The following is a 19,895-nucleotide window of genomic DNA, read 5'->3' as shown; positions in this document are numbered from 1 at the left end:
GTTCTCTGTGACTCAAAGCAAACGTTGTCACCAGGAAGTGAAGGTTAATGATTATTTGGGAAACGCTGTGCATCTTTGTTGTAGGACACACTTTAGATCTAACTGGGACATGCTGTTTAAAGATGTTCCCATATTGCTGAGAGTTAGATTGAAGGTTTCATATGGTGTTCTAGCTCGGTTAGTCTACTTTTGAGCATTTTACTGTATTCTTGGTATCTTGGTGTTATGCATTTTTCATAATCTGACTGTTGTTGACAATTAAACTGGGATATTTTGGTGCAAATCACATGGAAAAATAATACACAATGTAAAAGTAATACATACTCGTACTACTGACATTACAATACAACAATACAAAGACATTTTAAAGGCAAGGTAGGTGATTTGGTTCAAAAACATTTTTGTTTTGCTGATTGTAAGTCTCTTCATATTCCAAGAGCAATCCCTAAATTAAGTGGCCTAAATTTATTTACATGTATGCATCTGTGGAAGGCATAGGACCATAAAATGTTCGTCCAATCAAAATGTTCGGTCCGAAGGCTACGCTAGGCTGTCCGTACTGCCTGTCAAAATATGTATTTGCATACCTCTGCACACCCTTTTTGCACAGACGATACATCATCAGCACGTTTCAGTGAGAATGAAAGGTGTTATCATGGGCGTCACTAAGCTATTTTTAGGGGGGCTATAGCATTTTTAGGGATCTTGCTTTCAAAGCTAGCTTGCGATTGCTAGCCTTTCTGAAATCGCCTACCTTACCTTTAATGTTAGCAAATTTACCCTCTAGTAACAGACTTTCTGTAGATAATGCAGCCAAATTCATGCATAATATGATACCTCTGTGATCACTTCCTCTGGGATTTTATTCCAGGAACAACTGTTTTTCCATTGTCATTCAGATGTTTTGAAAAGAGTGATTCACTCTGATGACAAGCTGCGTTTGGTGCACACTCATTCAAAACAAGTGGGCTCATTTTTATTGGGCTCTAGTTGAATAATTTGAACCTGCTTTGATCAGAGTATTGGAAAGGTGTCTAGAAAGCTGCCATTTTGGAAGAGCACTCAGATCTTGTGATCAACTGCTGTGGTAGTGATCCTACTACATCTACTGTTACTTTAAAGAATATCTGTCATGCAGACACATTTAACCAGTACCTGAACCATGAAACAATGCCCTAGAAGAGCCACTTTTAGTATAACTGCTAGAAAAATGACTGTTTGCATCTGTCATTGCCAAAGGTAGCACAGATTTGAGAACAATAGATAGTTATGCAGTGGAATGGTAGATTACAGTAGTTTGTTCCAGCCACTATCTATCTATCTATCCTCTCTCTCTCTCTCTCATCTCTCTCTCTCTCTCTCTCTCTCTCCTCTCTCTCTCTCTCTCCTATCTATATATATATATATATATATATATATATATATATATATTATATATATATATATATCATATATATTCATATATATATATTCATATATATATATATTCATATATATATATATTCATATATATTCCATTTAGTAATTAGGTTTAAATACTTTTTTATACATACATTTTTTTTTTTTTAAATCTTGTCAGCTTTTAGGAACAGAAAATTGGTCCAGTTCAGGTTCACAAATGAACATCTGCAAAAGTAAGCAGGATCTTTGCTTATTTGTTTAATGGCCAGTCAATTAAAACTCAAAATTGACCAAATTTCATTTGTTTACTTCCCTTGGGTGATTGTAAGTGTGTTTACTCTCTGTGAAATACATTTACTTGTGGCTTTGTTGCTTCTTTGCCCCAGAGTTGTGAACAGATGTGTTTGTGTGTCTTGCTATGTGGTTACTGTAATTCAGAAACCACAGACAGCTATAAAAGGGATCTCACAGGCAACTCATTGTCAGCTGTAAGGTAATGCCTTCAGGAAAGTTTAGTTTAAGGCATTTTCTCAGAAAATGAGAGCCACTTAAAAACCCAATAGTTCCTGGAATCCTAAATCTGCAAGGTGAAATGGCACCTGTTTTTTTGCATCTAAAACATTATGTAATGTAATGGAAGCAAGTGACATTGATTTAGTAAGTGTTCTTTGACAGTATCCTGTACCTCACTAGCAGCACAAGTTATGAAATGCAGATTAAACTGATTGACCTCATTTGAAAAATCTGTGGGAAATTTTAGTAAAAATAAGAAGCTGTAAGTCTTTTAATGGAAACAGAGTGTGCAGGTTCACTATCAGGTATAATTAATGAGTTATCAAATTAAAAGTACAGGATTGACTGCAGTGGCTCACTTGAGAGAGAAGCAGATTACCATGGCAACTTGTTCTGCACATCTCAGGTGCTCCTGGGCAGGTTAAGTACAGGTTCAGCTCAGCTGAGAATAAAGTTCCTTGCATTCAGATATCTTTTGTACTGCTTAATATAGATAATGAACCTTATATGCGCTACTTCTTGAAATACTACAACACTATCTGAGTTTTCCTTCATATTTAATCTCAGATGTTGATAAATTAGAAGGGGTGTGACAAAATCTAGTGGCACGAGATCTCAGTTAATGAATTGCGCAGACACTCGGTTTACACACACACACACACACACACACACACACACACACACACACTGAAGCGCGTGTGACGCTTGCGGTGATTTCGGCATCTGCTGTCTCACAAAATGAGGACGTAAACACATGGACAACATCTCTAGAACTGCTCTGAGAGTCACTTCATGAGCATTTTACTGTTTGATTTGAGTAAAACTAGCATCATATCACATGCACAGAACTGTAAGGGTATTCACGGCAACCCGTCAAAATAAAAGTCCGGTTTGAAATAACAATAGAATGTACACAGTCTACTACTACTACTATTACTACTACTAAAATGAAACAAACATTATTTTAAAAGAATAATCACACAACATTTCTTCCATGTTTTAATTTTAATAGTAAATCCCCTTTGTTTGCCAAAAAATGTTTGCTTAATTTTCAATAATTAAATGACAAATTTTAAAAGTTTTATGCCTTCATTTGATAACCTGAAAAATGTAAATACACAACACAGAATTTCTGAGGAAAAAAAAACTCATAAGGCTACTTTAAGAAAAAAATAAAATGAATAAATTAAGTTGTGTTATGGATTCAAATAGTTAGACATGCTAAAACACAGAATTTTGTAACAATAAAAAATATAAATAACATGGTGAGAAAAAATAAAACATTTCATAGGGCCCTGAACATGTATTTTTTTGTATAACTTTTAATAAATTGATGTGAAAATGTATATACTATTAAAAAGGAGTTGAGAAAAATTAAATGGAAAAAAACCTTTTTTTATTAAAGTGGAAATCAGTTTACTAAATAATAAACTTGACTGACTGCTACTTTAAAGGGATATAATTTGTGTTGTTTATTATTTATCTTTATGTATACTATATTATTTTGTGCAATTACTTGCCTGTCAGTTGAGTTTGTGGCAAAACCTTTTGCAGTGTTTACATATTGTTTATTTATTAAAATGGATGTTTAATTTCATAAAGTACAATTTGATTTTAAAATGCACCTTCATTTTTTTGCATTTTGTGTTTTCTTTGTTGAATAAAAGAGAATTTTCCCCTATATATTTCATTGAGGATTTCTTTAAAATCTGTAAATTTTACAAGTTCTAAACGTATATTTTAAGCAATGATAATAAAATATGGCCTGTTCATAAAATATGGCCAATACATAGACATTGACAGAGAGACAAAACCATCAGAGTAACACATGATGCTAAAATGATGCAATTAAAACTAAACAGCTGAAAATTTAACACTGTAATGCACATTACTGCTGACAAAAGTGAGAATAAACACAATTATGTAAAATATGATCATATGCGAAGTGTCACGCAGGGACTTCTGAGACAATTGTACAGTAATTCATAGATTTTACTTGAAAAAATAATTAATTTGATTGTATTTTATTGTACAATTACATGTAAGGTGTTTGTGATTGTAAAACCTTTTACAGTTTTTCAGGTAACCTACCATTGACCAATGAATTTTTATTTATTTATTTTTTACTGTAGCCTTTTCTATTTTTTTACTGTAGCCTTTTCTATTTACAAATGTGATTTTCTTCTTCTTCCTTTTTTTTTTAGCACTGTAGGTTTAGGATTTTGAACAAACTCACAACCCTAAGTGTTTTTCTTAGAAACTTGTCCTGCACTGTTCGTGTTTACAGACATGAATGATGCATCAAACCGTGCAGCTTGAGTTGTGGAGAGGTGCGCTATTACTTTGTGATTGAGGTTATGATTTTTGCCTGTTTCACCTGGTACCCACATAGCAATAACAGTCTGTTAGGGAGTGAGTTTGTAATATGGTCTATTAAATGGCTTCTGTTAGAGTGTCTATAATGTAAAGTCACAGTGTAGAACTGTGAACAGGTCTGCGGTATAACATTTGGTGAGTAGGGCTGTGACGGTGGCAGATTTTTACTACCGCGGTGGTAATGGACCAACTACCACCGGTGGCGCAGTGTTGATGCATATATAATTAATATTAATTATATATTATATATATATATATATATATATATATATATATATATATATATATATATATATAGCCTAAATAGGAAAGTTAAATACACCTTGTCTGCAGGGCAAAATACTATAGAATTCATTATAATCAATCTGTGATGCTACACTGGATGCAGCACTACACGACATGACAAATCCCTGACAGTAAACTGCCTCGTCCTATTTATGAGGTACTAACACAGAGTTCAGATGACCTGGGTAGACACTCTCATCCGGTGTAGACGCGGTTCGCTGAAAAAAGTCTCGTCCGTTTGGGAAGGTGCGCGAGCAGTCAGTCGAGGCTGGCAAAAATATAAATCCCATGGGTGCATTAACTCCTCGTCTGCATGCACTCTCTTTGAAATAGGAATCGTTGTTTATTGTTTATTGTTAATATCTTTCATTTATCACAGTCTCATTTGTATTTGGCCAGTTTGGAGAAACTAAGCCTCACCAAACCTGACCAAACAGGCGTTTGTGATCACGGGAACTTTAAGACACTTGTACAAACGTGGATGGGTGACATGAATGGAGATGTGCGTAGAGTGCGTGACGTCACGTGCACTACCGCCAGTGGCAGTAGACAACCGTGGTGGCAAACGACCACCGTGGTGACACGGTTGTTATGGCCACTGTCACAGCCCTACTGATGACAAAGTTTAAAACCGTTTCTCCTTCACTGGCTTGATTCCCAGTTTCACAACACCTGCCTGACTTTTGCTCAGGTGGGTGAAAACTGCAACGCAGCATCCTCTGCTTGTCTTGTTGCCGTAGAAACGAGGATGCAGTGGCGGTAATGGCCTTGCTGTGTAATGATGGTAATTAGCAGTCATTTTCTCCTGTGTGCCTGCAACATTACTCTGATCTCAATATAGATAGTGCTAGAGGAGAAAACGTCTGTTGCTGAGACTTCTGCAGGATTTGTTGTCAACTTGGAGGAAAGTGAGCTTCCTGTCATGATGCATCACTAATGATGCCAATGAGTATTTCTCTAATCAAAGCAACAGAATTGCATATAGAGATTTCAGGTAGAGGAAATACATGCTTGACCATCACTTGGTTATTTTTAACTCTGAACGGTGATTCAGATCTCATTTTTGCTCTCCTTCACTGACTGAAAGAGTATAGGAAATGCATTAGTGGGAAATGAAGCAGCACCCAAGACTTCTCACCTAGACACACACACACATTCTGAGACGTTTAAGTGCAGCTACCCTGCTGCTCTCTGAACTTCACTCACATCGACCTGGGCTTGAAAACACTGTATTAAAAGACCATATCTGCTGCTTTGACCCTAATGGTAGATTGACATCTGAGAGCTGGAGTTATGTAACCAGCTCACTTCATTGCAAGTAAATCACTCGCATATGTGACTAAATCTTCACTCTTGGCGACTATATGATCTAATGGTCTAATGGTCTAATATTAGCCACTGGATAATAAATTCTCAGACTTTACTCGCTAGTGTGTGAGTTTGATGCTAAGTATAAGTTTAGCACAGATATATTTAAACTCGTCGAACACACTGAGTGAGCGCTTCAGAGTTTCTCTCTCTGTCAAGCGATCTGTGATATTTCTCAGTTCATCTGAATGGATGTGCAACGCACCTGTATTTGATGTACTGTAAACCCTAGTGTAACTGCGCATGACTCGCCGTCACTTTCAGTACACTTTCAGTACACTTTCAGACAGTCTCATTGTCCCTGTTTTGATTTAAGCAAATCAATTCGAGCGAACACACGCAATCTGATTAATATTCATGAATCCAGCAGCTTGTTAATCCTTGGTGCGTTTTTTATTGTTCTTATTAGTAGAATTCTAAGGATTATCATATTATCAGTATGATTGTTCGGTTTTCCCCATTTTTTTTTATAGAAACACTGAATGACCAAAAAAGCAGTTCCACTAAAATGACTAATATGCATTCACACACACACATACACACACACACACATATACATACACACACACACACACACACACACACACACACACACACACACACACACACACACACACACACACACACACACACACACACACACACACACACACACACACACACACACACACACACACACACACACACACACACACATACATACATACATACATACATACATACACACACATATATATATATATGCATATGTGGTATATCAGTCTGGCGACTAAACTAACAAATTTTCTAGCCAATGGCGATTCAATTGCCAAGTAGTCCGTACAGGGTGGTGTAACAGTCTTTATAAAACAGATGGATGGTGGTTTAATCAATACAGTCTTGATAAAATACATGCTATAGAAACAGATATGATGATCATATAGCTACTGTAAATCACTGCACAACACTAACACCAATTAAAAATTCTGTTATGATTTACTCACATTAATGGAGCTAAACTCTGCAGGGCACCGGCCCTCCAGGACTGAGTTTGGAGACCCCTGATCTACATTCTCTGAAAAAAGATACTAAAGCTCAAGCTGTCACTGTGGTGGTGACTTTTCAAAGGGTACACTTTTTTTTTTTTTTTTTTACCTTATTGAGCCCTAAAGGGTGCATATTACTACCTATAAGATACATATTATTACCTAAAGTGTACAAAAGTGTACCTAAATAGTAGATATTATTGCATTTTTAAGGGACTGCCACAATGACAACTTTTGTACCTTTTTTCAAAAGTATGGGATCCAAAACAACATTAGATCTCAATGACTCAAAATATTTCTATATTATTCAAAATATCATCTTTTGTAATGCAAAGAAATAAATCCATAGAGGTTTAGAATGACATGACTGTAAAAGAGTTGCAAAATAATCATAATAGCAAAATGGCTGATTTCAGATCACCCACTTTTCATGATCCAATCAATTCCTAATGGATACAATCAAGTCCTGGTCATTTTCCTTTGTCATTACAACCTGTTTATGTGTTTGTATATATTTGTGTTTGTAAATGGCCAAATGGAAACAAATGCCATTTCACTTTCTGTGTTAAAATATTTTCTTTTATGCCAGTTCAGAACATTACTGTTTATTAGAGCAATCTGACATGGCAATATCTGGTTAGGTACTTTTGGGTAACCAATTTTGTAGCTACTAGTAAACAGTCATTATTTTTGCAATTTTGGGCTGTTAGTGCCATGGAAATGGTATGTTTCACCTTTGAATCCCCTTTCTCTGAAATGGATGTCCTCAGCAGCATAGTCATTTCATCAGCGTCTCTCCTGCCAAGTCAGCTCACGGAAACAGCCATCTATTCAGATGAACTTCTCGTTCCTTGAGGCTGGATTTGCCGCGTGCTTCTGAGCTGCCTCGTGTTCCTTCACTGCAAAGATGTATTGAGAAGTGCCTGCCTCCGCAGTTAATTGTTTTGTTTTGCACGGAGCAGCCCAGATGTCTGTAGTCAAGGAATGACTTGACCCTTTCTTAGGATGTTAGCTGCATGGATGAAGGCATTTGAGAAAAGGCTTAGGCCTTTCTTTTAGGGCTTTTTTTGTGGCACAAAGCCATACATCTGTCAAAGAATCACATGGCTTATGCCCCGTGGACCTTTACTGCACTGGGATTACCCAAGAGCCCAACTACAACTTTTCTCACAGTCATTAACCATGGACTTGTCAGTCTCATTTTAATTGCCTTGGAAATGGGAGGACACAGATCATGTCACTGAAGGTTTTAATATTCGTCTTGCCTGTCCAACAAATATAAATGTATTGGCTTATGTGATGAATGCAAGCATTATGTGGTCTGAATTTTGTCAGCCTTGTATTCATTTTTTTGTCTGTTTATTTTTCCTTTCAGAATAATAATACCTGTCTATAAATACAAAGATATTAATGCAAGCAATATTTTAAAATTAGGATCTCTGCAGAAGGTGACAGTGATATCTTGAAATGCAATAATAATGAACTTTTTAGCCTGACAAAGTCGTTTAGGATCTCTGGTTAGAGAGTCGGACAGAAGGGTTGTGACAGTCTCGGGCCGGCAGGAATTGTGGGTGGGGGGGAGTGCATGTACAGTTCTCTCTCCCACCTTCAATACCATAATCGAACCTCCAACTGCTCCCCGGGCGCCGCAGCATTTTTGAGCCTGACACTTCGGATAACTGCACATTCAAACCATACTGGTCATTCAAATGGTGGCAATTTTAAATTAAGGAAAAAAAAAAGTAATAAGCTTGCATCATAGAAAAAAAAAAGTAATAAGCTTGCATCATATATTAATAACCACATTACTTTATCTCGCTATATTGTATTCATCATGTAGATCCTTGAACTGATATTTATATTTATTTGTGCATTGAAATTGTGTCTAACAGTTTGCCTAAATCATAAAGTCTGATATTTCAGTGCACTTAAAGAGGTGAGACAGAAATTAAAACCAAACCTGCAGACACGCTGAGTCTCAGTCGCACAATCCAGTTATGGTATTGTGATGTATTGCAACATATTGAATCATGGCGTGTCACAATTATGGTTGTCAAAAGTACAGACTTCGATACTAGTTGGTACTGAAAATTAAAAAATGACATGATACAAGCATTTCCCACTAGCATTTTGAGTGCTGCTGAGCGGATTCTTAAAAGCCTCTGATTGGCCATTGAGTTCATGCACTCAACAGATATGTCTGCGATTGGTTAGAAGGATCATCGCTTCATGCTCTTCACTGCAAGGTGTTTAAGAATCTGCTCAACAGCACTCGAAATGCTGGTATCATCTCATTTTTAAAATTTCAATACAGACTGGTACCGAAGTCGGTACTTTTGAACAACCATAGTCACAATGTGTATTGTATCATGAGGTACTTGAAAGCCAGAGCTCTTGTCGCTGTCTGTTATGAGCTATTGTAAATTGGCCATTTTATTGATGTTGAACAGACTTTGGTTGCTCTAAAACTCTAAAGTTTATGGTGTCCTGCCAAGCCTATTAAAATTGTGGTTTGTGTGCCTTACACAATCATGCAAATGAAAGGAAAATCACTCTAGGTAGTGAACTCTCTTGTAAATGAGTATCCCCAGGGCGCTGTGGCATCACCCCTGCAGCTCCACTTGGTTGTCACAGAGGACATCATGAATACAATAGCAGCTAAGTGAAACAGCGGCAGCAGCAGGACTTCAGGCCTGGATGAAGGCTGAGCTTTAATTAGGCCCAGTCCATGGTTAATGGAATGACCTAAAGCTTTCATTAGCATGCCTTTCCCTCTCCTCGGGGTTCCTCAGGGGGTCTCCATCACACCGCAGCGGTATTGACCACCACAGCATCTAGCCAACAATAAATTCTAACACCATGCAAATGCATCATATGCCTGTTACATTAAACTCTGGATGTGTCCAATTAAACCTGATCAGAAGACTGTATAGACGGTGAGCGCAAGAGTGCTTTAAGTGCACTCGGATAATGAAGGATCGCACCTGTCATTTCTACTGCTACAGCTGGGATTATGTATAATATCAGATGTAAGGAAATAACGAGAGTTAAAGCTAATTCTTTCTGAAACATTTAAATCTGTGGCTTAAAGAAAGTCGGCCAATGTTATTAAAACCAAATCATCTATTAAGATGCTTATCCTGGAAAGGAAACCCAGCTCAACCTTTCTGCTAGGAGTGGTGAAATATTTCAGTAGCTGTGTTTATGAGAATGTACTTTCAATAGGAACAGTAAAATCGTGGCTTTGTGTGAATCTTTTGTATAGAGAATGAGTTAAACTCCCTGAGGATCTGGAGGCCGCTGTGGGAGTTGGTAGTACGCTACTCATGCATCGGCAGTCCACTTTGTTTTGTGGTTGAGCTGATTTATTCCGTACTGGCTGAGTCTTGCATTCACTGCTCTTCCAGATATAACAGCTTCCTCCTCAACACGTACAGTTGGTTCCCAGGCATGCAGTGAAAAACAGCTGAATGTCTGTTCGTCTTTTAAGCCTCACCTTCAAATGAGATAGACACATCGATTTCTTCACCTCAAAGAATTTCTCAAATGTCTTTCGGTGTTTGCATCTGCTATCGAGTTAAAGGGATAGCTCAGCCCAAAAAGAAAATTCTGCCATTTACCTACCCTCGAGAATGTCATGCACACTAAAAAAAAAGTGTTTCATTCATCCAATTAAAAAAATTTAGGGTAATGATTCACATCTATATTTTTTGACTTGAGCCAATGAAAAATAAATAACTTGGCCAGTGAAGGTTTGGAACAACCTGAGGGTGAGTAATTGATAACATACTGAGTTAAATAGCCAAACTAACCTATAGTTAAAAAGCTAAAACTAAAGTATGTGAATACTTTACACAACATGCAGGTGGACACATAGCTGCGCATAACCTAGATCCCATCAGTTCTAGAGCAAATCATTTAATCTTGAGTATGGTTTTGAGATATTAACACCATGTCTTAAGTAGGCACAACACACTAGGGCTGAATTTTCGAATGGCATACTATGATAAAGATGTGGTAAATGTTAAGAGTAGTATGCTTATATGCTATTTAGAATTCAGCCAAGGTCCATACTGAGAATGAAAATGTGTTCTGTTAAGAACCATTCTGCCTAAAATATAGACTCTATAGAATTTTTATAAAAAAGCAAAATTTAACTAACTAAAATTTAACCGTTGTAATGTGCCTTTTATAGTAAATAATTTTGCTTTGCAGCTTTCTTTTTTACATGTGTCATTCTGTGTGTTACATTTTGATAGTAAAAGCAAAGTGACAAAACATGAATCTGTCTTCTCCTGACTTATTACCTAGATACACTGTAAAAATTATTTTTCAGTATTATAAATAAAACAGATTAATGGAGTTCATTTAAATAGAAAATACTATCTCAGTCTTGCTTCTTCAGAATTTCATGTTTGATTTCTGAGTGAAAATAGTTTCCAAGTCACAATGCTGAGTTTGGAACCAAATAATACAATGTGAAATAAGGGGCCACCAAGGGGGCTGGAAGGTAGAATCAAACTGTTTTGGAACAAGCAATAGAAAAAAGTCTAAAAACAGCCCAAATATCACAGTAGGGCTAGCAGACGAGAGCCGTATGGAAGAGAAGAGAGCTGCTCATCGTGAGCTCTGCACTAATTAACTAGCTTGGCATTTTAGTCTCCCCAGGCAGGCCCACTAAGGTGCTGAGTGTACAGAGGTCCCATGTCTGTGCTTCTACCACAGGTTGGATTTTATGTTAAACGCTTTGTGTTTTCTTCTCCATAAGTAAGAGGTTGTGCTAGAGTCGAGCGTGGGTATTACAGTAATTTATATTTGGCACATCGAATTAACTTTTTTTTTTTTTTTTTTTTTTTAAACGTGCAATAAAAAGGTGTTGATTTCATACTGGGAGCTTAATTCCTTTCCACCTTCTGGCATATTACAACTTCAAATAGTTTCATGGGGCATATCAGGGGTGCTTGTGTAAGAGGTATAAAAAGATGATAATTACTTCCAGGGTTTTGGGATTTTGTGTGTCCTGTAGGAAAGTGTGAGGGCATAAGGCCCCATTCTGTTTGGTGTTATCTTGTCTTGATGCTTTGAATCGTTTTGCATGTTATTACTCAGTCGGACTCATTATGTAGTAAACTTCAGAAACTGTTGAATGTGTGAGGCTTCTCTGGTTGTTTTCTGAGTCCTATCACTGATATTACTTGAAAGAACTAAACAGAGACAGATGAACAGTCTGGGCACCGAATATCCTGCGTTATTGAGAGCTGGCAGTCAGTGTCACTTGGCAGACATTTAGACCTCACAGAAGAGCATGTAGAGTTTATCTTTTTTACGACTTGTATTTGGGCAGATGTTCGACATTCCAGTAACGTTTGGAATTCTGCCGCAACCGAATAAGCTGGCTCTATCCCATTTTCTTTAATGTGGGAAATGTTTTCCTCCAAATCCGGATATTTTCAGAATGCACTCAAAAGTAACTTCATGTCAAGTTTGAGGGTGTTCATATGGTGCAGTCTTATACCATTCTGTGCCCTTTCACTGCACCAGGCTCAAATGTAGCATTACTGTGTTTGATTTGATTCAGGGTGGGCGAGCTAATCGCGGGTAACTTCAGCTTAATTACTTCAGTGGTGCACATGATAATGGAGCACCTGCTGGTTTCAGGCTAATGCTAGGGCCATACTGTGAACTTTTTTTAACATTATTTTTCTTCATTATGTTCAGTTGTAGATGCATGTAGACTTTGAGGAAGAGAGAGCCTGAGTGACTTCCTGTGCTTTGGGGGATGCACATGGTGTTGTTGATGGCTTTTGTGGAGTTGGAAAAAAATACTTAATAGGTTCTACAGGACCTACAGGAATTTAATTGTTTCTTTAAATGGAAACTTTAAAATAGTTCTTTTATGTAGAGATGCACCGATTGCAATTATATTGGCTGATTCCGATTTCATTTTTTCCCCCTAACGTTATTTAAAGTCACCTTTCACATCAAATTCTTACATTGTTTCAATTAATTCAGTTAGAATAATTAGAAACTGTAGAGTTGTTACCATTCAAATGAAATCATTATAAACAAATTCCACTGCAGGAAACACAGAAGCTGACTCACTCCATTCGTTCAAAAACTTGGATTCATTCAGTAAAAAAACACCTCTGTGTTGCTGATTTGAACTATTTTTGTTTGTGAAATATGAGCAAAAACAGTCAATATTTGTTTCTAAAATGTAAGTCAGTTAATTTTAACTTCTTGTTTATTGAACTATTTTGTATAAAATCATTGTAACATTGCAGTCATGCTGATATTCAGTGAAACATCTCGGTCATGTAATGTTGCTTACCTATATCATATATTATAAATATAATTTTTCTACTGCAGTTTGCATCTATAACTTTCTGTGAGTTACTTTGTGCATTTGTTTTGATTACTGCACGAGTGTCTCTCACCCAGTCAGGCTGCGCGATTCTCTCAGCTGGCGCCACCCTTTTGGTACCGGACTACTGTGCTAGGTACCCTCTGTCAATGGAAATCGTTACGTACTGTACTGTACTGAAGTATATCACTCGTGGAAACGAGCCATTAAGTGTTACCAATTACTTTAACATGTAGGTTTCAGGTATTTCTAAATAAAGTAAACATGGCTTTCCAGTTTTTCATTTAACAATTCAAGTAAACAGTCTGTAATAAAGAACAAAGAAATAAAGTGAGTGGATTTCTGTTTTACTTGTCATTATTGTTGTTGATTTATAATTAATCTTAACATCAGGGCATTAATCAGTGGCATGTCTATTAGTCTGTGTTACACTGCAATGCCTCTTTAACAGCTCCCATATTTTCATACAACTCAGTGTTTTTATTTACCCAAATCACTTAAGACCTAACTTAATGAACTGCCAGGTGATTTCACCATGAACCTATGCATTTAACCATTCATGTGTAACCATGACGAATACATGAGCATTCAACAGCAGGTACCTGTCAGTCTGGTGGCAAAGTGAGTTGGTTCTTGGTTTTACTGTAGGGGTCTTGCATCTTTTTGTATTTTACTATGGTCTTGATAGTGAAACATTAGTGCATTTGACATTCCTGTTTATTTCAGTATCTGTATGATTCAGCGGTGCAGCGTGGCATATGGAATTTGGAGTGGAAACCGGAAACCTCCTGGTGGTCCGCCAAAGAATATTGGATCCTCATGCACACTTTTCAAGCTGCTTTCTGTGTAATGGTTTTCAGATTTAATCTGACATGCTCAAAAGACAGGTTTGCAAAATCCCCACCATTGTGAGGAGCTTGAAAACCTGATGAAAATACTCAGAAAAACAAATACGACATCAGGGGCCAAAGAACACAAAACCCCCTTTGTACGTGAACGCCATCCAAAGGCTGAAATAAATAAATCTAAAGGAATTTGACTTCTTTTTTTCTTTTTTGGAGAAGGGCTTGGCCAAGATGCTGTGAAAGCAGCTGTAGGATAGTGTGGTTTTGGCTCGACCGCTGTTATGGTTTTAACAGGGTTCTTCCTCTTCCCACCCATCATTGCTTACCCTGCTCTGGAGGAATGCAGACAGGCCTTTCTCAAGCTAATCTGTCTCTAATATGAGGAGCAGCTCTGCAGCTAAATCTCAGGTCCCACACTTGACCCCTTTCTAGGCATGGACTTGTCTTTAACTTTAAGTTTCATTTCCAGATTAAGCTTCTACAAATTCTGTTTTTGTCCATCGGGTCAGACTTTTCACATTTAAATCTTCTTAGTATTTTGTATTATTAACATTATATTATTAACACTATGTTCACACTATGATCATCTACGATCTGTTCAATCCCTAATATATAGGCCCAAGATGCTAAGATACGCTCCAACATCCAGCAGCTTTACATGCACTCCTACAAAAAAGGTACAAAAGCTATGACTGGGGTGGTACCGTTTCAAAAGTTACTAATATGTACACTTTAGGTACTAATATGCATCTTAGAGGTACTAATTTGCACTCTTTAGGGGTAAATGAGAAACAAAGGTGTATACCTTTAGAAAGGGTACTGCCCCATTGGCAGCTTTTGTACTTTTTTTTTCTTTTTTCTGAGAGAAATCGGTCAAGCAGTTTGGAAAATGGATAGATGGAAAAATGTGATTCCCAGGTATGGGAATGGAAATTATCTACAGTAAGCTCCTATGGACCAATACTAAATGGATTTTCAAGACATTCCCTCATAACCTGAAGGAATTCCTCTCTCTCAGTGTTTATGTAACTGATCCCGAGCTTCATCTGTCCCAGCTTGAGGCTCATTATAGGTTATCTGACAAATGAGGTCCTCCCCATGTTGATGGAGATCTCCAGTGCAGCTAGACATGTACACAGATCTAGACTGGTCAGCCGCAGAAAGCTAGATGGGGCGGATGATTGGCGTTTAGTGGGCGAGCAAGTGGTAAAGTGTTGGATGTGGTGTGGGGGATTTGATGGGGCTCCCTGTGGATTCACAGTAAGGAAAAATAAAGGAGATGGAAGTTTTCTTGAACTATACTCAAGAAAAGATTGGTCTAAGCAAGCATATTAAAAGTTGGCTTTCGTTCATCACTTGTACGTGCTTATCGTGGGAAGCGTTTCAACACCCCAAACAGGTTTCTCTGGTTAGTGAGCAGTATCCATGGTTACATGATAAAGCAGGTTTTAATTTTTTTTTTTTTTTTTTTTTAATTTATGTATTTATGAGAACATTGAGAGAGGAAAAACAATACAGGGGAAAAAAATGCAGAATGGGTTCAGGAAATTTTGGCTGTCTCCAAAAGCTAACAAACATGTTACGCAAACATTACTTTCGGGTGACTGTAGGTTTCAGATTTTGGATACATCACCTATGAGTGCCACCACTCAGTGAGTTGGAGCACATGCACTAACCACTTGTGTCTGGGTAACTGGGCACATTATTTTAACAAAGCTAAAAAGAGCATTATGTGTATGTCTCACAGTGCCGCTCTCTATGATGTGTTTGCGTCACAGGGGTGGTCCGAGCTGCTGAAAGTGTCCACAGGAAAGAAAAGCACACAATAGAGAGGAAATGAAGGGGTGTGTGATAATGGCTGCTAGCGCTTCAGTCCTCACACACTAAGTGAGATCTCAGAGTATAAGATCTGCTTCAGGCCTCAGCAGATGGAACGCTCTGACTGAAGATCAGTTGACTGACTCCATGACTAATGATTTCTTGCTATATCTAGACTTTGCTTGCTCTCTACTAAAAACGATGTAGAATGTTCTATATTACATTACATATTATTATGTAATATAGTCCAATTAGTACAATTCTGCTTATAGATTTTAAGCACCATCATTTCAGTCTTTCTGAGCTGATCACCATGGTTACTGGCGAGGTACTTCCAATGCATTGTGTCTTTTTCACTTGTGCTGAAGTTTATAGCACCTTATGGGGATCACAGTGACACACTATAAGTCAATGATGATCAATAATTAGTTTTAGATAAAGTGTGCTCTATTGCAGAGATATTGAATCAGCACCAGTGCTCTCCAGTTCTGTTTAGACAAATACATACACACAAATACTCAAATTTACAGAGTTAGTGGTTTTGTACATGCTGTTTCTTGCTAGCAGGATTTCTCATGGACTCAGCAGCAACACGGCGGGATTCTAGCGTGACTATTTTCTGTCTCATATCACATATTTCCCATGACACCAGTCTGTCAGCACCATGTGACCTGATGTTGTGACGATGGTAGAAGCAGCCCAGGCACTGGAACTTAATCTTGATATAAATACTGTATAAATCCAATAATAATATCAGTTATAAGCTAATATTATAAACATCAAAGCAAAAAATAAATAGAAGTATTATTATTATTATTATACATTTAATAAAAATACCAACAAGTTAATATTATGAATTGCTATGAATATAAATATCAAAACTATAAATGATAAATATAAAAAAAGCGTATATTAATAACAGAACATAATATTATTTTTTTTAAAATAAACTATCTATATTATTTATGTTTTTATGCTTTTATAACTATATCAATTTATAATTGATAATTGTTCTTTATAAATGATAATGTACAAAAAAATTATGGTTACAACAAATTAAACATTTTTCAAAAATCGTTAAAATCTTTTTTGTTTATATCGGTGGTCCGTATTTCTGCTAGTTATGCATTGAATTTGCTGAATAATCGAGTTAATGTTATACAAGATATTTTATTCGGTCTCAAAGCTTTGGAGTAGTGCTCGATTAAAGATTTGTGCTGGTGTTCAGAAACTGTGAACTGGTGGCCTTAAAGATGGCACTTAACCTGAAGATGCTCCTAGGAGATTTCTTCCTGTTGGATGTGTAATATTGTTTTTGGATAAGTAAGCAACTCCTAAATGACAATAGCTATTATCTTACTCTGCACCGTGGGTTCACACACCATTTGATGAGACAACACTGAAATCTCCAAAGCCAAAGTGCAAGCATGAACTTGCCATGCCTTTGTGAACCTGATTTGTCTGGTTACACTCCTGGCATGGCTCAGACAGTTTTAATATCTCCCAGCAATCTCTTATCTTCTGAGGAAATACACAAATCAGAGCATGTTGTTTCAGGGCTTGCAAAATTTCAAAATCCCTGGTAGCACTTCAGGCATGTACTCTTTTTGTACCCCGAAAATTAATTTAACTAGCCCAAATAAAAAAAGCCTTATGGCCTTAAAGGGTTAGTTCACCCAAAAATGAAAACTCTGACATTAATTACTCACCCTCATGTCGTTTCAAATGTATCTGAAGGGAACCGACTGTCCTCAGAAACGTGTTGTTGGCATTTTTATTTCATTTTACCTATAATTCCTGATAAAGCACCTGCAGCTGCTTTGTGTACAGCCGTTACCAGGGAAACCACAATATTTCAGAGCTCCTAAAGCGCCACCTCGTGGCAGAGAATAAATTAGCATTTCCAACAAGCCTTACTTACTGTTTGTGGTCAGATCAATGCAAAAATCAACTCATGTTTTTACGCAGCAAACACATGGAGTTGTAAGTGAGAAATAAGTTAACGTGCCTTCTAAAAATCTAGACAATTAAGACAATAATATTTATATATTTTAAATCGACAATTTATATGATTGATTCATCCCTTTTCATAAAAATGGTCTAAAGGCTGAAATGTTGTTGTATAAGATTTTTGTGGAAACCTGTGTCTGAACTGTAAATCATGTAATTTTATGGCTCAATACTGTATGTTACCATAGACATTGTCCAACACCACTCATACGGTGTTCATTTTATTTGTGCAGTTCTTAAAATGGGTCATAAATTGCCTGAAATGAATTTTAAAAAATTCTGCAGATACCCTGTAAATAGTGAATTAAAATTCCTTCCTTCATATTTGTTGATATTTGTATATTAAAAATATTTTTGATTGACATTTCTTTTTTATTTGGGCTAGTTAAATAAATTTTCGGGGTACCAAAATCTCAAGAGTACATGCCTGAAGGGCTACCAGGGATTTAGAAATTCTGCGAGCCCTGAAACAACATGCTCTGATTTGTGTATGTCTTCAGAAGATATGAGATTTCTGTTAGATATTAAAACAATTTGAGCCATGCCAGGAGTGTAACCAGACAAATCAGGTTCACAAAGCGCTCATATTTATTCAATTACATTATTGCCTTTTGAAGTTTAACCCAGCCATATCGCGACTCTTGTCTTTCAGTCCCCAACTGTAAGACCTCGTGAAATTATAATTAAGACATTTCGTATACCATTTAACATTTTTAAAACTTTTTATGGCCTTAAAGGGTTAGTTCACCCAAAAATGAAAATTCTGTCATTAATTACTCACCCTCATATCGTTTCTGTAAGACCTTCATTCATCTTCAGAACACAAATTAAGATATTTTTTATGGAATCTGAGCTGTCTGACCCTTCATAGACAGCAATGCAACTGAAATGTTCCTAAATCCAGAAACGTAGCAAGGAGAATATCTGCTGGACGTATGCTGTTCTGTGTCAGCTGTGTCATGCCGATATGCCTTTTCCGTTCAGATCATATCATAATAACAGGAAACCAATCTGGCCTGACGCAGCTGACACAACATACGTCCAGCGGATATTCTCCAAAATGGCACCAGGGTGATGCGGAGGAGACAAACTGTTGAATAAATTCGTTATTTTTTTTCTTTTGCAAAGAAAAGGTATTCTTGTAGCTTCGTATAATTGTGGATTAACCACTGATGTCACATGGATTATTTTACAGACCTCCCTGCTACATTTCTGGACTTGGGAACATTTCAGTTGCATTGCTGTCTATGCAGGGTCAGACAGCTCAGATTCCAACAAAAATATCTTAATTTGTTTTCCGATGATGAACAAAGGTCTTATGGGTTTGAAAAGACTTTTGGGTGAACTAACCCTTTAAGTTTGATACTACTTACTTTAGGAGTTTTTAAGGACCCGCGGGAGATCTGTAGGTAGCCCATTGGGCGGAGTGGTGATACATTTTGGTAGCCCGACTGGAAAACTCAATAGCCCCAGAATTTTGCGAACCCTGTGTTTTATTCTTCTTCTTGGTTTAAAAAAATAACTCTTAATTTCAGGCATTTTGAACTTAATTTAACTATCGAGCACAGCAGTTCAGAACTGGAACATGGAGTAGCTTTTGAAAATGTATTTACCTGTTTTTAAGCAAGGAAATATGGATAAGATTGTGAGTCAGCCGTGAGTATTTTGCCATTTAGGCATGCCTTTAAAGTTTAATGGCAGTAAATGGATTGTTTAAAACTGGCATTTATTTTTAGTGAGCTGTTCCGTTCAAACCTGATAAGACTTAAGTCTCCAGCACAGATCTAGATCTTGAGTCGCCTAGCAATTCAATTAAATGTGGCTGTGCACAAACATAGTCAGCTCTGCCATCACAGGAATAAATGACATTTTCAGATATATTAAAATAGA

At 37.0% G+C, this 19,895-nt stretch overlaps 1 protein-coding gene across 7 annotated transcripts in view; it reads left to right on the top strand.

Annotated features, from left to right (window-relative positions):
• The window catches only part of LOC109077386 (signal-induced proliferation-associated 1-like protein 1), a 72,338-nt gene that overhangs the window by 8,455 nt on the left and 43,988 nt on the right, over positions 1 to 19,895 (top strand). The window lies entirely within an intron of this gene.

Source organism: Cyprinus carpio, chromosome A20 (assembly GCF_018340385.1).
Source record: "Cyprinus carpio isolate SPL01 chromosome A20, ASM1834038v1, whole genome shotgun sequence".
Lineage (NCBI taxonomy): Eukaryota > Metazoa > Chordata > Actinopteri > Cypriniformes > Cyprinidae > Cyprinus > Cyprinus carpio.
The sequence above is the reverse complement of the archived record's forward strand: the minus strand, read 5'-3'. Positions and strand labels throughout refer to the sequence as shown.